A 26,292-nucleotide genomic window follows, 5' to 3' on the forward strand; every position below is an offset into this window, starting at 1 on the left:
GAGTGTCACACCATCATAGAAACATTTATTGCCCCTTATATTATTAATATACATTGATTCACGAGTTCTGAAGCATCCCCCCTGGGGGAGGTGGAAGAAATGTCAAACCACCATAGAAACATTTATCGATCCCCAAAAAACTTTTTATGCCAAGTTTGATTCCATTTGCTTGATAAGTTCTCGAGTTATTCAGTCCCCCTCCCCTTCAAAGAGAGGGAAGGATTGTCAAACTACCATAGAAACAATTACTCCTGATTAATTCTCGAGTTATGCTGAAATTTGTGATTCATTTGTATGGTAGCCTCCCCCCACCACTTAGAGAAGGGGGAGGAGTGTCTATCCAACATAGAAACATTTTTTGCACCCAAAACCATCCACATGCCAAATTTGGGTTTGTTTGCTTGATTAATTCTCGAGTTATACTGAAATTGGTTTTTCATTTGTATCCACCATAGAAACATTTATTGCACCCTAGAACGTCCAAACGCCGAATTTGGGTTCGTTTGCTTATTTAATTCTAGAGTGATAAAGAAATTTGTGTTTCATTTGCATGGCAGCCCCCTTAGAGAGGGGGGAGGCAAATTTTTATGTCGATCGGTTCAGCAGTTTCCGAGTCCATAAGAATCATATATATATATAACGACGAAACTGCAGACCCAACTTGGAAACAAACGCCAACCGCCCCAAGCGTGTATCTCGCTTCATCAGCAGCATCAAACCTCCCACGAATAAACATCCCGTCAGCAACGCGGCCAGCCAGCCGTTCAACTATCAACGAATAACGCACAATCAGATATAGCCGAACACGCAGCGCAAGCAGAACAAGCTGAACAAGCAGCGCAAGCCGCGAACGAAGCCGCCGCCGCCCAGGCAGCAGCAGCAAACAATGTAATTAGAGGACAACAAATTGAAAGTGTCCTCAAATCCCTACAAACACCGCAAATTCTCCGGGACCTACCGTCTTTTGACGGCAATCCCGTAAAACTCCACTCCTTCATACGATCAATCGAAAATCTCATCCCAATAATTGATTCTGTGCGAGGAACAAATATGCACTGTACGGCACAAATTTAGAATGGAGAGAAATAAAATCGAATTTAATTACTCATTACAGCGACCGAAGAGATGAAATTTCTCTTACTAGAGATCTCTTTGGAATCAGTCAAATTGGATCAGTTGAGGATTTTTATGGGAAAATATCTCACATTGTATCATTGTTAGTAAATTTGCTGAATATAAACGAACTGAACGTGCAAGTGAAAACTGCCAAAAATTTATTTTACCAACAGATGGGTTTGAAAGTCTTTTTGTCAGGCTTGAAAGATCCATTAGGTCCAATTATACGTGCGCAAGCTCCCTGAAATATGAAAGAAGCTTTACGGCTATGTTTAGAGGAAAAGAATTATCATTTTGGGAAATATACTCCTAAACCTCAACCTCCACCAATTCCCTCGAAACCTAATTCACAATATCCACCAAACCATAATACAAAATCTTTCCCTTCATATCCTATCCAATACAGAAAACCGTTCCCACAATTTCCCCCGAGACAAAACCATAACCCCTTCCAACAATACACACCGCGACCACAGCAGCAAAATTTCCAATACAAACCCAATCCATTTAACATTCAAAAACCCCAGAACACACTTCAATTTCCCCAAAATCAATTTGTAAACAAAAATGCATTTGCTCCAAGACATATACCACAACCAAGGCCAATACCTATGGAAGTTGATCCATCGATAAGATTGCGGCGAGTAAATTATATAAATATATAATTACCAAATTCCAGAAGAAAACGCTGAAAATAAAAATTATCCACTCGAGTTCAATGATCATGAATATGATCAGCAGCAATATTATTACGAACATACAGAAGAAGAAAATATGCCAGGGTCACAACAAAATCAAACTGATGATACTGCAGAAATGACGAACGAGCCGATAGCTGAACAACAAGACGATAATGAAACTGATGATTTGAATTTTCAGACGGTCGAATATTCACGGCCACCAACATAAATAATTTCATCCCATATATATACTTGAAACAACAAAAGGTCCCCTACGGTTCCTTATCGATACGGGAGCCAATAAAAATTACATCGATCCCAAGTACGTTAATATTAACAAATGCAAAATCACAGCACCAATGCGCATCCGAAATGTAAGCGGTACGCACAAAATAAATCGATATGCCAAACTTAATCCTTTCCCACAAATTAAGGGAATAGAAAAGTCACAGGAGGGTTGTGTCCGAGACACGACCGCATAGTTGACGTAGGATTCCGTTAGGCTATCTGTTGATTTTGGATATGTTTGAAGAATTACATTGTTAAATTCTTTGATAACGATTTGGTGGCCCTGAAAAGGGACGTTTTGTTTGGTTGTCCACTCCACCAGTATTTACCGAGTGATGATGACAGAAGGATGGTAAACAGACGTTGGATGGCGCGTATTAGATAAAAGATAACCGAATTGAAACGAGATATGACGAAAACCGCACTCTGTGATCCTAGACCAGTGCTGCAATTTGTCACAGTCACTGCGTATATTTGGGCTACTATGACGACCATTGCAACATTACCGCCAAACGACGTGCAACAAAACAAATTCCTTACTCTTTGATGTTAAATAGTTTGTCAGTGTTTTGACCATCAAAGCATGTTACAAGTCAGCGCACTATTATCGTCAAGACAAGAAATACAAGAAATGTCATCTGATGTAATGGAAGTTTACACTTTTACCAGGATGCATTTGTTCACTTTGCTACCTGAATACCATTATTATATAAAATGCCAAAACTTCGAGGAAAACAAAGGATATAAATGAGTCTAAACGGACTTTCAAATACGTGAATTTCGATATCGGGCAGAAATTTCAACGAAAAGAGAAATTTCTTCATTATTTCAGCATGTAGAGATTGTTCAAGCTTTGGTCAATTATATATTCCGTTGCCTAAAAGGTTTGCAATCTCTCACACGTTATCACGTGTTAGACATAGCATTTACTTCAGTAAATACAAGGAACAACAACCGGAATGAAAATCGAAGCTTTGCTCGATGAAAATAAAATGCAATCTGCGACAATCATCAATTCATTATGGACAATTTTACCGCCTACTTGATCGGTCAAACGTATTGACAAAGCTCAGTAACAGGCAAATTGTTGCGTTGTACTCTGTCAGTCATCATTTGACCGAGATTTTTGCCAGTAGGAAATGACTAGCGAGCCTCGTCAGTTGTAAGTTACATTGATGAAAACATGCAGGTCTGCCCTAGACGAGATGTCTCCTTTGATATGTATGAATGCAATAAAGAGAAAAAAACTCACCAATGTAATATAAGATAATTACCAATACCGAACACAATTATGAATTTTTCTTCTCAGTGAAAACATGCTACATATATGAAATGGAAAAGTTAATTTTATTTTATAATTTTTACCTAATAAGTGTTTATTCAACCCAATGCGAATTTTAATTGGACTAAAAACACTAATACTAATACTATATGTAGAGCATATGGGGAATCACTTTTTTTAATATTTCTTCACTTTTCCAATCTTTCACGCCGTATAAACTTTCCTTGGGTGAAAATGAACACAACAAAACAGACAGCTTAAACCAAACGACATGTTCTCGAGCAGGAACACACCTTGGTTTCTATTTATAAAAAATGAAATAAGTCGTTTCATATATCAAGTTATTTTTAACACAACTGCTACCATATACAATCTTACACTTACAGTTGTGCTAAATTTTTCACAATACACGATCGGTCATGGATATAAAATTTCACGAAGCAACCAACATTAAAGTTCTAAGATTAAATTTTATTTGCTAGAATTAATCGTATCACTCACCTTACTTGCAATATAAAAATGCCCCCGACTTGCATATACTTGCCATGCCGTTTTCCTCCAGACAGCTTGGTTTTGATGTCTCTGTTAGGGAATACATTTCGGTAGGAACAAAAGCTCTCCCTACTTTCATGTATTTGCAATGCCGATTTCCCCCAGGCAGCTTAGTTTCGATGTCTCTTTTAGGGACCCGCCGCATGTGTCTTCAATTTCTACCAATCAGAAGTGGGTATTTCCGTTGGGATAGGGGTTGAGATTTTTCAATTGTTCGTTAGTTAGTTCAATGACATATATTATTTTCTTCAATATAAAATTTGTTATGAAGTGCCGAAATCGATTGACGCAAAAATTTCATCAATCCATCATGAAATGACTGAGCAATAAGCATTTCAAATTGGACCATTTTCACGATGTGCTCGATTTTCGATTTTCAATTTGTACCCCAATATCTTCCCGAAAGACGTAATCCTACGTCAAAAAAACTTACCGGTACTCCTATTATAATAGATCCCATCGATTCAATTGGTTCTCATCTATAGGAATTATCTAACGATAACAATAGCAAGCTGCAGTAATAATTGTTGATCACCCAACAAGGGCATCCACTAAAGGACAAAATCGGCCATGTTAATATAATAAAACAGCTCATCAAAACAGCATGATCAATAGTTTGGTAATTTACTTTCCGCTGAACAGCCAATGTTAGTAAAACTAATGTGGTATGCGGAGCGTTTCCGGGAATAATCTACAAAATCATGTCCGGAGAGAGAAAAAATCGAGGGGTTGTATCCGAGACACGACCGCTTAGGACGTAGGACTACGCAATCTTTTTTTTAATTTGTTGGTTCATCATTTCGGATATCATTTGCGAATACGTCGAAAGTTCATAAATAACTCTTTAGTGAAAAGTTCCAGAAAAAGTTTAATGGCTTGCGTGGTTTTGTAGAATCATTTCGAGAAGCAACGATTCTTTCTTGCCTTTGAGAGAACAATGCACTAATTGGTTATATGTCGCAATTTGTTTCTATATCAATATCAATGCAATGCATTGAGCATTCAACGAGAGGCATCTTCCGTGTATCGCCATTCAACAAGCATCAAACACGCGTCTAACAGATGCACATAGTTGCAGGGATAAAAATGAAACATCGAAACACACTTCATGTGAAATATTCGCTAACGTTCACAGCTCGAGGGGAAACATAAAACACAAACGAGCAGAATTATCGACCTTTGTTGTTTCGGTCACAGATAGATTCTGAGAATTTTCCTCAGAGGAGATGCAATAACTTATAAGCTAGCGACAGCTCACTTACATCGCAAATATTCTTCTTCTTCTTCTTCTTCTTTGTTTTTAAGAGGCTTTAAACTTTGCAGTTGATTTTTTTTTCTTTGTTTACGGAGACTTTAAATGCAACGATTCATTCGTCTCCGACTGTTCCTATTCTAGCGGCTGCATAAGTTGCTAGTTATTGAATGCTCTGTTCGGGAAAGCACACAAATGGACAGAACAAATGTATGGGAAAATGGGAATGCTTTCAATTTTCATCAATTTAAACCATGTACAGACTATGGGATTGTTATTAACGTTATTAAGTTATTAACTTTGACTTTATTTCATAAAAACGTGACCTGTTTTCTGATTTGGCACCCTTAATGTAAGACGTAGTCCTACGTCAAAAAAAAACCTTTACTTCGTTTATTTAACACATTAGTTCTTCTCCGGTTACGGTGGCCTTCCTTCAATTTACTCTATAGAAATGGCACCGCATAATGTGCGACGCAAGGACGATATAATCCAAACATAAATCAATTATATGTAAATTTCATTGACTCGAATTACGATCATATAAATCTGATGAAATGTATGCGAAATATACGACCATACGTACTCAGGACCACATGAGAATATATTTCAAAGATTAAGTGAAAGAAAATTTGTATTAAAATATCTCATGAGTATCTGTAAATCATCATTGATGCAACAAATAATGGAAGATATACTAGGGCTCAGGTAGAATAGTCCGCAAATCACCGCAAATAACTTTGGTATTCCTTTTAATGACAAATATATCATTTATGTAGAGAAGGAACAAGAGGGGACCAATATTGCTACTATATAATAGTATATTGTGGCTCAGGACACCGAATGCCTTTTTCAAACCAATATAAAAGCCCCCAATAATATTCTTGTTATCAATTTTGCCAATCTTTTACCAATCTTGTTGGCCCACCTTATTAGGCCAGCGCACCATGGAACTAACCTTGCTATTTGACAACAACGAGCGAAGCGCTCTGGTGGCTGTTCCATATATTATACTATGCTGTGTATTGCTGTCATGCCGTGTGCGTGTTTTCCTACTTTGCGTGTTGAAGCTGTGTAGAAGAACGTTTAACTAGTGATTTTATTTACCACCAGAGATTTAATGATTGACACAAGAATTGAAAACTGAAACAGTGTTGAAGGGAACCAAACGTGAGTAGGAAACAAGAAGAGATGAGAAAGTGAGTATTGTCATAATAATTCCATGTATCTGTGAATCGTTATTTGACAGGAAAATTATATTCTCCTATTGCATCAACATCGTATCAAAGGGTTTCATTTTCATTTCCGTGTGCCGGAGAATAATAATAATTTTGGAAGCCCATTGAATTAATTTCAACAAGTCTATTTACCAAAAGTTTTTCAAATATTTTATTGATCATTGACAATGTCGAGATGGGTCGATAATTGCACGGATCAGACGAATTTCCAGCTTTACTTCACTTTTGCAACTGTGAGTAAAAAACTAGCTTACCTGTAATACCGTTCTACGCATAGTTGTCCCCTGTTACTTTTTGACAATTTTCACTTTTCTTCATAAAACGATGTTTCTATGCCTAACCTCCCAGAAAAACACAAAAAAGTTATAGTTTGTTCTCAGCTTTTAAGAAAACAACATCAAGCTCGTTTGTCCCATGTTGATATTCTATTCATAACTGTCCCACCATGTATTTTTTTGTAGATCCATATCAAATAAATCGGTTCAAGTACAAGAATTTTATGTCACGCCTCCAGCACGGCTAATGTACTCATTTCTGGTTTGAAAGAACGAACTAATTCTCAAACAAATAAAAAAAAAAGTTTAACAGTACACGCGTACACCTTAGCAAATGCCTAATAACAATGAGATTTATATTCTGCAAAGTATTGCAGATCATTCCCTTCTTCATAAAACGATGTTTTTATACATAATCTTTCGGAAAAACACAAAAAACTTATCATTTGTTCCCAGTAGTTCAAAAAACAACATCGAGTTCAATTGTCCCATGTTGATATTCTAGGCATAACTGTCCCACCATGAATTTTTGAGCCCATAACTATGATTGATTGATTGAAATGAGGAGATATTTTCACATATCATTAAACAATAGTTTTCTGCTTATAAAGAACCCAGTGTATTGCCAAACCGAATAGCTTTAAGTTTCTGGTAGACAATTATGCTAGAAAACTTTGAATGCATTTTTCTCGGTTGCTGATTTCGGAACATGGGACAACTATGCGTAGAAAGGCAGTGTAGTATATGTCACACCACGTTGAACTCAAATATCGATACATGCATATGTGATACATGAGAGAGAGAGAGAGAGAGAGAGAGAGAAACGAATTCATTTTGAGGGGAGTCACTCCAAAATGCAATAAAGAATGAAATGAAATAGTCGAGTCGTAGAGGGAGTTGGCGACTAAACGCCCGACTGACTGACTAGTCATGTTGACGGAGAAACTGCGTGAAAAAACCAAAAGTCATTTCCGATTGAATGCGAAGTGGAATTTTTTCATAATCTGCGGACCCCAGTTGAATATGACTATGCCGAGCCCTGCTAGCATACCTGTATTCAAATTTCTGATTACTCTTTTCTGAGAGCTTCGTAATTAACCAAATTTTTATCCACACGATGCATCATATAAATTTTTTGTCTATATTTCACATAAGATCTATCAAATCTATATTTATTCATCCTCTTTTACAGTACAATAAAATATAACTATCTTCCATCTCTATAAATCTGCTTCAATTAACCAACGTGAATAAAGCTCATACACATCTGCTACCGAACATTGGAATGTATCTGAAGACAAGTAATCAATTCCGGAAAGTACCATCGGAGGCTATTCTTGGGAAGTAATCAATTAGTATGCAACAAATTCATAATCCGTTCCATTCTATCGGTTGATAATTCTCCTCTTCTAAAAGCTTTCTGGAGACAGAGACACTCACTTAATCCGAGATAAACTTCCGTTTCCGAGATGAATGGACTTATCTGTTTTCCATCTGGTCATCATACTTTCCAAGTTGTTGTAGCAGATGAACGAGGAAGATGCGATATCCGGGATGAAACTTTGTTTGGAAGTAAAGTTTAAGTTACACAAGTTGTGTTCTAAGAGGAAAGTTCTGTACGGAAACGTGCTCGGCATGGATTGTGTTGTCTTCGGAGATGCAAACGTATCAGAAACATACAGAATTGTTTACATCTTAATATAAGAAATTTGTGTCGGTACCATCTACTTAAAATGGGTAAACATTCAATTTTATCCGACTCCGATGATGTTCGATCCACGCAGCAGAAAATCTACGCCTGGAAAATACGAATACTCCCAATGGTAAGGGTAACAATAGAATTTTAAATGGAAATTTTTCTTGGTTGGGTGTTTTCAAATTTGAGTATGCTTGTAAAATTACAAAAGTGAATTACCTTAACCTTCGTTTCTCCGCTTGTCGTAATCCTGAATTTCACTCGTGAAATGACGTATCGCTTTTGCAGAGTGAAATGAAGCACACTAAACCAGTGGAAAAAGAGAAAGTCGCTATTATCGCTCGTTTGATGCAGATGGTGATGCAGAAAATGTAGTATACAAACCCATTCCATGAGTCTTCACATGTCGTATCCAAAGCATTTCAGTGCAATATTGAATAATGAACGAATAATTTCGCAAATAGGGAGCAGTTCTATTTTCATCTCAATACGCGTGAATATGTTATAATGTTTTAGTAGTTGAAATCACATAAGGGAAAAGGTGATGAACTTAATAATTAATGATCGGACAACTAATAAATGTTTCAGCTGTCATCATCCTTCAGCGTGCTCTTAGAAAATGGCCTGACCGTCTGTTGAGAAAGATGTCCCAGCAGAATCCCAATTCGCTTCCAACCGAATGTCATTAGACTTTCAGATGAGCAGCGAGCAATAGGTCGGCACAATACACTATCTCTATGCACTCTACATGCGCCACTTGGTAATAAATGATAAGGAACGGAGCCAGCAAGTGTTTCTTAGACAACCGCCAATTACTGGCTGCAGCGACATCGTTTATGTTTCAAGTTTTCTGTGTCGAGAAGGAACGCAAATAATGCAATTTATTATTATATACATTGTTGGTGTTGCATAACGCTATTAGCATCACTGCAATTATTGTTAACGGTGGAGGCTGTCATTCTCTTAAGCCGTTCGTAACGTTTTCTTATTACTATGTAGAATGAGTGGAAAATGTGTTTTGTATGAATAAAAACGTTGATTCACATCGCGGAATTTTACCCCGTCTTCAATGGTAATACAACCCATTGAGTAACATCACCTTCTCAAGATAATTTACGTATTACTTTGTCTTTTTCAAAGGTATTGTATACAATTGCAAATCAAATAAAATCAAATTTCAAATTCTGCACGAAATTTTTTTTATTACGATGACTTAAGGAGGGACCCCTGTTATTTTCGTTGGTTTTTTTTTTGGATGTTACGAATAAAGTGAAGTGTTCGTGTATTTTGGTTATTGTTTAAGGTATATTTGAGGAGGTCTCCGTAGCCACATTGATAGCGCGTTCGCTTAGTAAGCGATCGATCGTGAGTTCAAAACTCAGGGCCCTTATTGACCATCTTTGTGTTATTACAGAATAACTACGTCCACGCAACAATCATCAGCGATGGAGATCGATCCACGGTCGAAATTAGATTGATTCATCCATACAACTGCTCTGCTCTGCAAGACACATCGGGCTGCTGTTCTATAAATAACTCAACAACGATCAATCAACTGTCTCCGCTGTCCGGTGGTCTAACTGGATAATGGAAGAACAGAAGGAATACTCTTACGCCTAAATGGCTACTGTGTAAATGTACCATATGCATTGGTATAGAAGGAAATACTCTTACGCCGAAAAATGGCAACTGTGTAATGTGCTAATCATAGATATGATAAACATGTGACTTGTCTTCTTCTTGAATGGCGGCAACGTTTCCTGTGGAACTTTTGCCGTCTCAATGTATGCATTAACTAGCCAAATAACACGCCTTGAAAGTATTCCGAGGGGCAAGCTCTAGAATACGCGTGACCACAGTGCACATCGAAGGAAATTTCTCTGACGAAAAATCCGCAGGCCAGAACGGGAATCGAACCCGAACACCCGGCATGATAATGTGAGACGCTAACCACTCGGCCACGGGTGCACAAACATGTGAAATGTACACGATTGAAATTCGGCACTGTTACGGCTAAAATTCTAATGAGCCTAAAATAAATAAATGGGACAAAAAAAACGTTTATTTGAAGATGTATTTTCCATTTTTTTTAAGGGTACGAATAATGATTATGACGCTGTTGATGGCTGGATGCGTAAATGCTGTCTGAAAAATCGGTACCTTGCTGGTGGTATCGGTTGTGAAGCAACGGGATGTAACAGAACGAATTCCAATGAATATTTTGAAACTTTAGGACAATACCTAAAGCGTTACATAGGGGTTTTTGAAAATTCGAAAAAAATTGCCAAAACGGCGGCCATTTTTGTAAAAAAATGGATTTTTTTAATGAAAAATCTCTGAATAGCGATTTTTCTAAAATAAAAAAAAAAGATATCAAAAAACGGCTCTGTAACGTCTTAGATACTTCATTTTTACATGCAGATGAAAAAATTTCAGCCAAATCGGTCGAGTAGTTCCTGAGATATCGATACCACCAGTTGAAATAACATGGTTTCGAGAAAAACTCGTTGACAAATTCGTACGGCAATGCTATTTGGCTGTAACTTTCCAACGAAATCAAATATCGAAAAATCCTTTTAGGATAACATTTTCGATTTTCCCGAAAATGCAAATAAACAAAAAATCATTTGTTTAGATTTTCCAGACCGGAGTCCCCCCTTAAATCAAATAAAAATGTGTGATACAGACTGAATACACTATAGGCAGTGTAAATTGTACTGAATGTAGAGTGATGTTGCAATAAGGTAGTAGTAGTAGTAGTAGTAGTAGTAGTAGTAGTAGTAGTAGTAGTAGTAGGCGAAGTATACTTGTATTCGCATGCAAAATTTCGTGTCGTAATTATTTGCGTTCGCTATGAAATGTCTATGGAAGAAACAAAACAATGTTCAAAATACTCACGGTTTCATGATGATTTAAGCTCAATTTCTAATGAAATCTTGTAACGGTTCGTTTTTTAACAGAAGCCAATTGTATTGTTACTTATTTCCATTATTTATACGGTGAAATAGTCCAGAGAGCAGTCATATTTTGAGTCCTCGGAATCATTAACATATCCAGTGAAACGTTGCTCAATCGAACACTATTTTCCCACATCACACACACCGACATTGAGAGCCATAGTAATATCAATATGGTATGGTAAAACCAATGAAAGCTCGTTCGTTTCTATGGCCGTGGGAGAGTGAAAATGTTTTACTGAAATATCACTTTATTTGTCTTTTTCAACGTAATTTCACAAATATCCACTGCATGCTGTCACATTATATTCATAATCAGCGGGAACTTAAAAAAATGTATGTTTTTCATTGATAAAGCACATACTGAAAATAGCATTTTCACATGGATTTGGTAGGCAATCGAATATAAACACAAAGATTGACGTCACTATTTGAGAAATGGTTATGGCAGCGCATGCTATGTTTCCCGAAAAAACCACCATCTTCATTACCTTTTTTCCATATTTAACGTCAAGTTCGATCAATAGAGTCGCTTGTTTATTTATTGGACTTGAATATGATAAGTTCACCCTTCAGTTTTTATAAGACCATTTCAAAATTCATAAGTATTATCAATGAAAAATTCAAAACAATCGGCAGATTTACATGTCAATAATTGGTAACCTTGCCATTTCGGTTAATAACTTGGAAAAATCAGGTTGGCATACTATTTACCAAATTCTGCAGACCGGATTTCTCGATATTTTCTCATGTCTCCGAAATTACGGCCCCGAGTTTATCAACTGCTTTCTGCTCTGCTTTCCCTCAGCGTGGATTCTGCATACTAGACTACCCCAAAGATTATCAACAGAATTCATGTCTGGAGAGCGCGCCGACCAATCAAATGAGTCATGTTTTTGGGCCGTAATCCTTTGCTTAGTTCCCTTGTTGGTAAGAATAGTGACATTTTCTTGCTAGAATGTGAATTTTTTGCGACGATATCTACGCTGAAACAGTAGGAGAGAGGATTCCAGAACATGTATGTAATTCTTGCTATTCATTTTGGAGGATGTGAAAGCTATCTTGAGTTTTCCGGTTGAAAAGAAGCCCGCCCAAACCATGCACGAGCCGCCCCCAAAGTTATTGGTTCAAAAATTCTGTTCCTTCCATAAATTACGCCAACACCCGTTGAAACCATCAGGACCATCCAAATTGAACTTTTTTGTTTATCACTAAAGATAACCTACCAAAGTTAAAAGTAAAATGAATGCCATCTTACATTGAAGAACTTTTCGTTATGGTGTATAGCAAAACGTATATTTTGGAAATATTCTTTGTCATAACATACCATGTCCCACTGTGAGTTCATGTGAGTTATGGCAAAACTCAGACGTCTTATGTTGTGAGATAGTGTAGGATTAGAAGCTCTAACCTTTTTAGCACTCTTTATGTAAGAACTTTTTCCAAAACTTGACGAATTGTTTCCCGGGAAACATTCAAATTCAAAGATTGCTTTATTTGCATTAACAATTTTTAAGTAAAGGGTGTGTCACATCAAATTGCATCACGGAGAAAACGCTGTAGAAATTCGCCCAGTAGACCGATGCTTTTGAAAATTTTAGACAGTAAAATACAAAATATTTTATAAACTTTTGGCATTTTCTTTTTATTCATACATCGAGCCCAAGCCCGTATGCTCTCACCTTCCTCTTTACCCCGTCCATAAGGTTCTGTACAACGTCAGGTTGTAGTTTTTTTTAACAGAAATCCATTTTCTCTTGAAGTCCGCCTCCGATTTGACAACTTTTGGCTTCTTCCGGAGGGCCTGCTTCATAATCGCCCAATATTTCTCTATTGGGCGAAGCTCCGGCGCGTTGGGCGGGTTCATTTCCTTTGGCACGAAGGTGACCCCGTTGGCTTCGTACCACTCCAACACGTCCTTTGAATAGTGGCACGAAGGGAGATCCGGCCAGAAGATGGTCGGGCCCTCGTGCTGCTTCAATAGTGGTAGTAAGCGCTTCTGTAGGCACTCCTTAAGTTAAACCTGCCCGTTTACCGTGCCGGTCATCACGAAGGGGGCGCTCCTCTTTCCGCAAGAGCAGATCGCTTGCCACACCATGTACTTTTTGGCAAATTTGGATAGTTTCTGCTTGCGAATCTCCTCCGGAACGCTGAATTTGTCCTCTGCGGAGAAGAACAACAGGCCCGGCAGCTGACGAAAGTCCGCTTTGACGTAGGTTTCGTCGTCCATTACCAGGCAATGCGGCTTCGTCAGCATTACGGTGTACAGCTTCCGGGCTCGCGTCTTCCCCACCATGTTTTGCCTTTCGTCGCGGTTAGGAGCCTTCTGAACCTTGTATGTACGCAGGCCCTCCCGCTGCTTGGTCCGCTGGACGAATGAACTTGACAAATTCAGCTTATTGGCGACATTCCGGACCGAACTTCTCGGATCACGTCTAAACTGCTTAACTACTCGCTTGTGATCTTTTTCACTGACGGAGCATCCATTTTTGCCGTTCTTCACCTTCCGGTCGATGGTTAGGTTCTCGAAGTATCGTTTTAGTACTCTTCTGACCGTGGATTGGACGATTCCCAGCATCTTACCGATGTCCCGATGTGACAACTCCGGATTCTCGAAATGAGTGCACAGGATTAATTCACGACGCTCTTTTTCGTTCGACGACATTTTTCCAAATTTACGAAAAATTGACAGTGAAGCATGGCCAACGTGATCTATACACTCTTATCTGATTATAAGCGAAAGCTGAAGATATAATTCCTAAAAATTAAATTTCTACAGCGTTTTTCCCGTGATGCAATTTGATGTGACACACCCTTTATTCAAACCTGTTCTAACTATTTTCCACTTATCTCGCTGATCAGAGAGCTTCAATTTACTTTGGAGCTCTCTCCTTTCTTACGTATCCTTGGGGATTCGCCGAATAATTCCAGCCGGCCTTGGTTCGATCCCCATTGACTTCGTTTGGTCTTTTTTTTTTTTTGGGTACAATCCCAAGCTGACGTTCAGTCTGAGAAAAAGAGATGTCTGGTTCCATACATACAAACATTTAAAAGCTTTTGAAAAGGCAGTTTTATTTGTACATTTCACCATACAGCACACGGAAAGCAATTTTTTTTCTGCTGAAGGTTAAATGTTTTCTGCCAACGCTAGTTTGGATGTAGATATGTAAAATCAATAAATTGAAAATATCCAGGCAAATCCAGTCTTCTATTAACCAGCGGCCAGGCTTTACTGAAAAACGCTTGGTAATTCTGCTATGTCCATCAGTGCTAAGATCCTATAGGAGTTTATGTATGTTGTATGTTTCTTCGGGTACTATTCTAGAATGCATCGAAATTTTATGGTTGATTGATGATTCATTCTTGCTCGGGGAGAACAATAGAAGCTGGTCGTATGTTGTTGTGTTGTTTTTGTATGTTGTTTACTGATGTCAATGTACGCATTGCGCTGAGCATTCATTGCAAACGCTATCGCGGCGGTCTTTTTCGCACACACTCGTCCACAGATATTCAGAACCATTATTCCACATGTTCTCGCTACTTCAATCTATATTCGGTAGTGCTTAAAACTAACAATAATGTGGGCGTGTGATGCAACAATACAGACGCATAAATTCACGCGCCCCTTTATGCTTGATTAACTAGCATCGATCGAATGAAGTGTGTTTCCTGAGCCAGGATGATAAAGCATGTGTTGTAATGGGTTCAACAGCAGCCAGTAAGCAGGCACCGAATAATGCATCTCGAATATCGCTTTAATCTACCGGATCATGATTTTTCCATGGATGCTAAACATAAGTTATTGTCCTTTGTCATCATGCAAAATAAAGTTACGGCCTGTTTGTCATACTGTAGCAGTTCAATACAGTGGTCCAATGTATGTTGCCGTTCGACCAGGAAGGCACTGTTCTTGGAACGCATTTTCTCATTAGCTCAGTTTTAAAAGGGTGTGCGAGCTGCCTGAATTCGGATTATTCGGTATTGAGGAATAGTCAAGCCAGTAATTAATGTGGATGAAGGATCAGACGAGAACGTTTTAAAAAGTTCATAGATATTTTCGATTTATCATTATAACCAATTGGATCTTGATGCAATAATCGTTGCTATAAATGTTTCAGGACGCAGTGTATTCAACGTGGACCCTGAAAAGTTTTAATGGCTTGTGTGGTTTTGTAGAATCATCTCGAGAAGCAACTATTCTTTCTTGCCTTTGCAAGAACAGTACACTCATTGATCATGTGTCGCAATTTGTTTCTTCACATCAATGCACGCATTGCACTGAGTAATTAACGATAGGCATCTTCCGTACATCGCCATTCAACAAGCATGAAATACGCGTCAAACAGATGCACACAGTTGCAGCGATAAAAATGAAACATCGCAAGAATGACCGTTTATGAAAAATCGTATCTCGACTCTCGGTCAAAACCGTCAACAAAGCTAGGAGCTTGTTGCATCAGAACGCACGAGGCCAAATACAAATGGCCACTAAAAGTATCGAAGGTGTGCTATTCACATGTACCGGAATTGAACAAGTTCTAAGTTTCACGCAACGAAAACAAGCAACACATACAAAGCCAAACACTGATGGCTAGAAGCGACCAATAATCATTTTCTTCTCTACTTCCGCATGCTTTGCCATGGCTCGGATGGTTGTGTTAATTGCAATGCCAGATGCACTTCAAGTGAAATATTCGGTAGCGTTCACAGCTCGAGGTAAGCATAAAACACAAAACGAGCCGAATAAGCGAACTTTATTGTTTCGGGCATAAGAAGATTCTGAGAATTTTCCTCAGAGGAGATGCAATACTTATACGCTAGCGACAGCTTACTTAGTATGCAAGGGTGGAGTTTACTTCACAAATATTCTCTTTTCGCTATTCCCCTTCGTTGTTTCTATTCTAGAGGCTGCATAGGTTGCCCGTTATTGACAGCTCTGTTCGGGAAAGCACACAAATGGACAGAACAAATGTTTGGGTAATGGGAATGTTTCCAATTTTCATCAATTTAAACCATATACAGACTTTGGGATTGTAATGTATAGCATATAAAACAAATCTTCCGATTCGATTGGTATGCAAATCGTTGAAATCCGTTCGCAGCAAAAATAGTTATTAACGTTAAAAAACCTGACCTGTTTTCTGATTTGGCACCCTTATATAAGACGTAGTCCTACGTCAACACTTAAAACAAGAGACCCGAAACGGAAAATTAAACATTTTGAGTATGCAAGGAAATCGTTAACTAATGTGTGGAGTAACCTAGTGATCAATAGCAGAATATATTGAATCCACAAGCTTCCAGATCGATGAAGCGGAATTAGTACGATATTAAACCGAGCGGTTTGCTCGTCACGTAAGGACATCCCAGTACCTTCTGCAAGTAGCGAAATGTAACGAACTTCTCATTGAACTGCTCATTGAATCAAGGAGTAGTTACTTTTGTATAAATCAACAATAAATTATACCAGCCCATGTTCCTCTCAGCCAAACACCTGATGGTTTGAAAGTGCCAATCCCAACAGATGTGAACATTAATTTTTCGTCTCTGCTTGAATATGCTCCTTTTCATATCTTCTTCTTTTTCTTCTTAAACTGCACTAACGTTCCTAGAGGAACTTCGCCGTCTCAACGTAGTATTACTTGCGTCATTTTGATTAGCTATTAGTTGAGATTTCTATGCCGAATAACACGCATTGAATGCATTCTGAGTGGCAAGCTCTAGAATACGCGCGATCACAGTGCAAGTCGGAAGAAAATTTCTTTGACGAAATTCTTTTCATATACCGCACAAAAAAAAAATCGCGCAAAAAAACTCGCACAAAAAAAGGTTTTCCTGTATTATGAAAATTTTTCAAACGACTTTTACGGAGTCCAAAAGCTGCATTTTTGGTATTACGTAGTTTATGTACTACGCCTAAAAGCTATTTAACAAAACATGACCCGTTTTCCGATTTTATAACCTTACTGGAAGATGTAGTCCTACATTAAAACTATGAGTAGAAATGCAGATAAAGAATTGAAACTTCCCTTTAAATAACGTTTGATTCTTTTTTTTTATCCAAAATAAATATTTTTATTAAGGCTCATATGGCGTCAGCCTAACGGGGCCGGGAGTTCATTATTTCGACAATGTTTGCTTACAACTATGTTAGTAATATGTAACCGATTACTCGCGGTTGGCTCGAGGTTAGTATTACAAGTGTTTTCGTAATTGTGATGTTGCTGTCTTCAATGATCTGTACCTGTGCCCGACACGGGATACTTCCTATTGGGATGCAGCTGACCATTAATCAACAACGCCCCCCTAGTCTGTACCCCATATCTAGCGTGGTGCGTCTTTCTCGACTCGAGGAATCCAGGATAGAATGGTCACTAGCCGGCGCAAACATCAGCTCGTGTAGAGTTGTCATCAGTGGACTGCACAACCTTTGGCCCGTGTATCTGTAAATAGTGTGTGTATGTATTGCCGCGACTAAGTAAAAGTTTATAGATCGGATAGGAGGGATATGAAACAGGGACACAATGAAGGAAACATCATTAAACGTTGACATCGGCGTTTCTGAGGAACAGGTATAGATGAAGCAGAAGATCAGGATCACGGCTACCTAAGATATCCCGGACGGGGATATCCGATTGTCTGCCTTGTGCTCTCAGTGCTCTAGAGAGCTGAGAGCGAGCAGCATGGAACCGGATACACGACCAGACAACATGCTCGATGTCGTGGTAGCCATCGCCACAATCACAAAGATTGTTTGCAGCGAGCCCAATGCGATAGAGATGCGCGTTTAGGTTGTAGTGATTGGACATAAGCCGAGATATCACGCGAATGAAATCACGACCTACATTGAATCCCTTGAACCATGCACTCGTCGAGACCTTAGGGATAATCGTGTGTAACCAACGACCGAACTCATCTTCACTCCACATGCGCTGCCAACTAACGAGTGTTTCCTGACGAGGAATGTGAAAAAATTAATTATAGGCAATTTGCCTTTCAAAAAGTGTGCCTTCTGAAGCGCCCACCTTAGCTAGCGAGTCCGCTTTCTCATTCCCCGGAATCGAGCAATGAGAGGGGACCCAATAATTTTTCGACCAAAACACTCAATAGTTGTCTTATTCTTGTTAGGAAATAAGATGAGCGTTTACCAACTTTCATTGAGCGGATTGCCTCTATTGAGCTGAGACTGTCTGAAAAAATAAAATAATGGTCGATGGGCAATGTTTCAATGATCCCTAATGCGTAATATATCGCACCCAGTTCAGCGACATACACGGAACAAGGATCTTTGAGTTTGAAAGAGGCACTGGAATGTTCATTGAAGATGCCGAAGCCAGTGGACCCGTTTATGTATGAACCGTCAGTAAAGAACATTTTATCAGATCCAACTTTCCCATATTCTGCCGAAAATATCGGCGGAATAGAATCGGAGCGTAGGTGATCTGGGATTCCATGGATTTTTTGTCGCATGGACAGATCAAAAATGACAGAGGAATTGCAGAAGTATGGGAAGCAAACTTGGTTGGAGATGCCTGGTGAAGGGTGCACGTCGTGGGTAAGGTACTCATGGTATAAAGACATAAAACTTAACTGAGGAATCAGATGGAGTAGATTTTCGAAGTTATCAATCACCAATGGATTCATGATCTTGCAACGGATGAGAAATCTGTAGGATAATTCTGTGAACCGAAGAGTAAGCGGGGGTACTCCTGCCAAAACTTCGAGACTCATCGTATGTGTCGAATGCAAACATCCCATGGCTATACGCAAGCAACGATATTGTATCCTCTCCAGCTTGAGAATATGAATCCTGGCAGCTGATCGGAAGCAAAAACTGCCATATTCCAACACTGATAATATCGTTGTTTTGTACAACTGAATGAGGTCTCCTGGATGGGCACCCCACCATGTTCCGGTTATTGTTTGGAGGAAATTGATTCTTTGCTGGCATTTCTGTTTCAAATACGCAATGTGTCTCCCCCAAGTATACTTAGAATCAAAATATACACCCAGGTATTTGAAAAACATAGAGTGTTGGATCGTTTTGCCGGATAGGTAAAGCTGGAATTGGGCGGGTTCGTGCTTCCTAGAAAAAACGACCATTTCAGCTTTCTCCGTAGAGAATTCGATACCCAGCTTGAGGGCCCACGTGAACAGATTGTTCATGGTATCTTGCAACGACTTTTGCAGAACGACGGGATTAGTACCCGTGATGGAAATAACTCCATCGTCTGCAAGTTGTCTCAGCGTGCAGTCTCTAGTTAGACAATCATCCACATTATTGACGTAAAAACTGTACAAGAGGGGGCTTAGGCAGGAGCCTTGTGGTAGGCCCATAAAACTGTAACGAGAAGATTTCGAGCTGCCATGAGAGAAAATCATGTGCTTTTCTGACAGTAAATTGTACAGGAAATTGTTGAGAATTGGTGAAAGTCCACGATTATGAAGCTTCTCTGAGTGAATTTCCATGGAAACTGAATCAAATACCCCTTTGATATCGAGAAAAACGGAAGCCATTTGTTCTTTGCGAGCAAATGCGATTTGGATTTCAGAAGATAGCAGCGCGAGACAATCATTTGTCCCTCTACCTCGGCGGAAGCCAAACTGCGTATTTGACAGCAAATTGTTCGTTTCGACCCACTTGTCCAAACGAAGTAGAATCATTTTCTCTAACAATTTACGAATACAGGATAACATTGCAATCGGCCTATACGAGTTGTGATCGCAAGCCGGCTTGTTGGGTTTCCGTATGGCTATCACTCTCACTTGTCTCCAGTCATGCGGGACAATATTCAGCTCCAGAAACTTGTTGAACAAGTTCAGCAAACGCTGTTTTGACAAGTCGGGAAGATTCTTCAACAAGTTGAATTTAATCTTGTCCGACCCCGGAGCTGAATTGTTACATGAGAGGAGGGCAATTGAGAATTCTACCATCGAAAAATTCTCATAATCGCATTGGAGCGGAATATCGCGTACGACGTTTTGTGCAGGAACGGAATCGGGACAAACCTTCCTTGCAAATTTGAAAATCCAACGGTCAGAGTACTCCTCACTTTCATTTGTATGGTTCCAGCCACGCATTCTTCTAGCCGTATTCCAAAGAGTGCTCATAGCGGTCTCCCTTGACAAACCATTGACGAATTTCCGCCAATATCCACGCTTTTTTGCTTTAATCAAACCTTTTAGTTTGGCTTCTAGAGCTTGGTACTTTCGAAACCATTCCACTAATCCAGTTTTCCTGAATTTTTTGAAAGCGGATGATTTTTCAAGGTAGACCTTTGAACATTCCTTGTCCCACCAAAGTGATGGAGGACGACGTCGGAAAGTGGTAGCAGGAACACGTTTCTTTTGAGCTTGAAGTGCGCTTTCGTAAATCAAACTCGATATAAAGTTACACTCTTCGAGTGGAGGAAGTTCATGCATTGAAACAATTGCTTCAAATATTATTTCCGCAAATGTTCTCCAGTCAATATTCTTCGTGAGGTCATACGAAATATTGACTGACTCACGAGAGCTTGATTCATTAGCGATCGATAAAATTATTGGTAGGTGATCACTACCGTGGGGATCTTGGATTACCTTCCACATGTAATCCAGGGATAACGAAGAAGAGCATCGAGATATGTCTAGCATGCTTGCCCGTGCAGGAGGGTTGGCTATTCTGGTTGCTTCCCCAGTATTCAAAACTGTCAATTTGAAGTTGTCGCACAGATCATAAATCAAAGTGGCACGGTTGTCATCGTAGTGTGATCCCCATGCTGTTCCATGGGAGTTGAAATCACCTAAGATTAACAGCGGCTCCGGCATTGCCTCGATAATATCAAAGAACTGATGGCGGCCTACCGTAGTTCTGGGAGGGATATATATCGAAGCAATGCAGAGGTCTTTGCCATTGATTTGTGTCTGGCAAGCAACAACTTCAATGCCTGTCATCGATGGGAGAGTGACTCGATAGAAGGAGTGACATTTTTTAATCCCCAAAACGCCACCAAACGAGTCATTTCGATCGAGGCGAATAATGTTGAAATCGTGGAAATTCAGCTCATCGGCTGAAGAAAGCCATGTTTCACAGAGAGAAAATACATCACAGTTAGAGCTGTGAACTAAAAATTTAAACTGATCTAGTTTAGGAATGATGCTTCTGCAATTCCACTGTATTACAGTGGTCAAATCCTTGACCTCTTGCACTGAATCAGGCATCGAGGGAAATGAACGCTGCAAAAAAACCTCATTTTTCTTTCAAATATGTTCTCACAATCGGAAGCAAACACATTTAAAATGTTGTCCACCAGGTCAGAAAGTGCAAGCAAGCCAGATTGTGGCTGTTGCCTCGACCGCGAAAAAGGAGCAGACGTGTTGGGTGCTGCTCCGGGAAGTGCTGAGGACCCCTGGTGCGTAGAAGAACCGTTTAAACCAGGAGGTACTTGCTTCGGTCTATTCTCAGCACGTTCGATTCGAGTTTTCATTCCAAATTGGGAAGTTTCGGTTTTCTTTCTGGGGAGTGATGGAAAAGAAGTAATTTTTCTTTTCCTGATGGCACCCTGCGATGTACCAGAACTTCCTGCGTTGGGAGCGTCAGCAACAGGCTCGTCGTTCTGCAGAATGGAGTAGGGATTGTCCTGTGTCGTTGGCACGGAACTCTTAAGCATTTCTGCAAAAGTCCGCTTGGAACGTTCCTTTAAGGAACGCTTGATTTTTTCCCCTCGTTGTATGTACACCGGGCATTTGATAAGATCATGAGGAGTCCCGCCGCAATGAAGACACTTGCGCTCTTTCGGGCAAGGATTCTCATCATGACTCTCTCCACAATCTGCGCAACGTTTTTTGTTGCAACGATAGGCGGCCGTGTGACCGAGTTGCATACATTTGTTGCATTTCATTACCCGGGGTACAAACAACCGAACAGGTAAACGAAGTGCACCTATTGCAACATAGTTAGGAAGGGCGGAACCCTCAAATGTCACACGAAAAGAGTTTGTCCGATTGAGGACTCTTTTGTCATTTTTAAGTGACACAGATTTCAGTCGATCGCATGCAAAAATCTTCACACTTTTAAGTGAAGAGTTCTTGAAGCGACCGACACCATCGAGTATCTCTTTTCGAGTCAAACCCTTTTCGTTTATTACACCGTCTATTTCAACGTTGCAACAGGGTACGTATACGCGATACTCGATCGCAAAGAGATCACAGCGCGTTATTTCATTCGCTTGGGTTCTGCTGGAGACGACAACTCGTAATTTGTCTGGCCCCATCCGAGTAATCTCGGTAACTTCGGAAAATTTCTGTGTCAACTCTTTTGAGATGCGAATGACGTTAAGAGGTTTGGATTTTCGTCTAAAGTATACGATAAATGGGCCTTTGGCGCCATCAGGGTATTCTTTTAGACGAAAATCCTGCTTCTCGTCTTTTTCCTTATCTTCAGAGCTTTCTATCTCGTATACAGAATTTTCCTCCTCATCTTCTGTTTCATCCTCCTGCTCTTCAGGAGGAGGTTCATTATCTGATATATTCTTTGGCGTGGATGGGGGATCCTCCCCGCCCTCTGCCATATTAATAAAAACGAAGAAGTAGACAACTGTTCGATATGAACAGAATATGATAATTTGGAAAATATAAATCAGTAAAAGAAATTATATTTCTATATTAGTTATTGATGAAAATTTTATTTATTTCAATTTTTGTTATTATGTATAATTTGAAAATGAAAAAAGTTCCAATTATAGTTCAACGGTGATGTAAGAAATGAAAACCCCTAATGCCAACGCTTGCCGATATGAAAACACAAAGTTCAAAAATGGTATAAATCGAGCACAGAAGCTATACAGAATGATGGAAGAGGTAAGAGGAAAATAAACTTCTACTTGCCCCGCTGTTGTGTAGCGTGTGTGATGTGACTTGCTGCCGGATTGTCTCGATAGCGCACCACTTTTTATGAGCTTTAGGCAAGGCGCAAATTGAGAAGCGTATAAATACTGATCAGTTCCACAAAGAAAATAGAACAAAAGAAATCTCATTTTCATCGTATGGACCGCATCGCAAATCAATGTATGAAATTGTTTGCTTATCGAGACCTCAATGCTTTGTTCTAATCATTGCTTTATTCTAAATTTTCCATTTCCATGAAATAACAATTTTGCCATTGAATGAACAGCTGAACCAACGTTATTCGGAACAAAAACCAAAATTATATTTCCAAAATAAATTTAATCCATTCCAATTGAGTCATTCGCGGAATTAAAACGGACGCTAGCAGGTAATGCAATTTTGGAGTATTATAAATAATCCACCTCTGACCGAATAAATAGCTGAATCGTTGCTTCCCACTTTCGGAGAAATGTGAAACAGCTTTGTTTAATATTCAAAACCGGAAGCATTGGCATGAATAATATATCAACCAAATTTGCTGGGTGATTTAAGACCGTGGGAATAAATCGTTTCCTACGCGTAAATGGCACACAGCTTGAAGATAAAACCAATGCCCCGCATTGGGTTCACTGCAAAGCATGGTAATAACAGGATTCGAAAAAAATTTACATTTTGATTTATTGGCGTGACATTCAGCTATAGCTTCTGATATATCTTCCTGTTCCTAGTTTCGCTAATGCGAAACATGAATCATTGACCATTGACCGGAAATCAAAGATAATCTGAATCATTTGTAGCTCACTTCAACTAGAAAGGCATACCAAAACCGGAAACGTATTATAAGCTGTGTGAAATAGTGGTAGAAATTTGAAATTAATGAAATTAAATGGTATGGAATGGGAACAATTGAAGGGATGAAAGTGAGAATAATCTTAATCAAAATTGTACACTTAATCGTGACTTGTTCGCGAAGAAACCCTCAGATTATGTGCTGTGAGCGCTTAAAAGACATCTTCGAGGACTAGCACAAATTATTGCTGCCACAGGCTGCCTCACGAGATGGGAATGAATGTCCGGCGACACATCCAGGCTGACTGCATTTTCGCGATGAACCATTCCTGCGCTGCGGACTGGCATCTCGTATCGTTTATCACGGTTGACCTAGATCGCTGCTCAACTTGCATTAACGCGTAAATGGTGCAGAATAGTGATGGGAAGTGGATTCCACCCGAGATCCGAGAAACCAACTGTACATAACCAGCGATAGACAAACCAAATTCATTTGATGCGTTTGCTTGTTTGGGATAATTGACAAGTGGACGCGTTCGTATGGAGTTGTGGTTGTTTGAATTATTGGATTGTATAGAAATACCGACAGCTGGGAATGATCGACCAACTAGTTAAGGAGTTTGGACTCTGCTCTTGATACAGGGAATTGTGTTTAGAGATTTACCGAATGATTCACTTTGCAGTGAAAAATACTCTCGAGTCTTAACATTCGCCTGATGATAAAGTTAGAATTTAATTTCATCATAAACGGTGAAGCTTTTGCCCAAAGCATTGATTCGTTCTAGAATTTATGAATTTATTTACTTATATTTATGAATGAATTGAAATAGCTGAACAAAAAGCAAACAAAAATGCTTGCCGAATTAATTAATGAAGCTGAATATCAGCTAATTATACGTATGCTACTCAATGTGTCGAACCAAAATTCCCGTTCCGAACACGGATTTCGATATGTTGAAACCAGAATGAGTGCAAATAATACTTCTAGCATTCGGTTCGGTCCTGTCTGTTGGGTAACCTGAAAGTAAAACTTTAATCCAATGTAGAGAATTGCTATCGCTCGGCTGGATTTATCTGTCAGATTCGTGTCGGATTTGTGGTTTACACTCGAAGCTTAAAATTTATGTGCAACAATGAATTGTGCTGTGCCACTTTAGCATTAGGGCTGTAAAATGAGGGGAAAAATAAATACATTTTGTATTTTTGGCCCGAAGTTAAATAATTGCTCTCTGATATGATATAACTCAGTTGTAGTATTTGTTTCAATATTTCCTCATAGCCACGTTTTGGGATCGTATCATTTATATCTATTATCTAATCTGTTCAAGAGCGAACTCTTATTTTTTTAAAGAATTTTTACAAGAATGTTCCAGAGTTTTTGTTTGGAATAATTATGATTTACACCGGCGACAATAAAGTCTCAATTGCTGCGGAATATTTTCTGTTGGACGAACACTAACAAAACTTCAATCAGTTTGTTCAATTTTTAGAATCGATGCATTTTGTAAACGTCAGGCAGGCCGACTTCATGTATACTGCCTACAATAGGAATAATTTTGTTCTACTACAGATAGTTGTACTCGAAGAGCCTTAAAAAACCACATTCTGGATTGTTTTTAGACAGAAAAAAAAACATGACACACAAACATTGAATCTACAATTTTATAATTTGATCCCTTGAAATCCCGATAGGTTAATCTCTACTTTGACCACGGAAACATCAAACAACATTAACCATCTTTCGTTCGATAACTCGCAAGTAGATCGGATAGGTTTTCGAAACGATCCAACAAAGGTGTTTTTTCCCACATCGAATCAGACTGTGTTTTTTTTCATCGGTTGCGCTTGCGAGTAGAGCGAAGCTCAAAGTGGTGCGCGACCGAGACGCAGAGGATACAATTCAGACAGATTTATCACACACGCCACACAGCAGCGGCAAGTATAAGTTTACTTTTCTTTTGTCCTCCTATCATTCCTTCTACCATCTGTGCTCGATTTACACCATTGTTCATCTGTGTGTTTACCAAATCGGCAAACGTTGGCATTAGGGGTGTCTATTTTTTCTTGGTTACATTACCGTTGAAATTTTATTGGAACTTTTTTTCATTTTAGAATTTTATATAAATAAAATAAATTAATATAAATATTATCCGCAGCATAACCTTATAATATTTTTTTTTACTTATTCATTTTGATAATTATTATATTCTGTTCATATCGAACAGTTGGCCGATTTTTCTAATATGGCTGAGGGCGGAAAGGAGCCCCCGTTGACGCAATTGAATATTTCTGATACCGAACC

The 26,292-nt window shown here is 39.1% G+C and overlaps 1 long non-coding RNA gene across 1 annotated transcript in view; it reads right to left on the reverse strand.

Annotated features, from left to right (window-relative positions):
* Positions 1-26,292, reverse strand: part of LOC129771849 (uncharacterized) — a 76,613-nt gene that overhangs the window by 7,002 nt on the left and 43,319 nt on the right. The window contains exon 2 of the long non-coding RNA XR_008742489.1: positions 8,599-8,683. This is a non-coding gene — a long non-coding RNA (uncharacterized LOC129771849). The remainder of the gene's footprint in view (positions 1-8,598; positions 8,684-26,292) is intronic.

This window comes from Toxorhynchites rutilus, chromosome 2 (genome assembly GCF_029784135.1).
Source record: "Toxorhynchites rutilus septentrionalis strain SRP chromosome 2, ASM2978413v1, whole genome shotgun sequence".
NCBI lineage: Eukaryota > Metazoa > Arthropoda > Insecta > Diptera > Culicidae > Toxorhynchites > Toxorhynchites rutilus.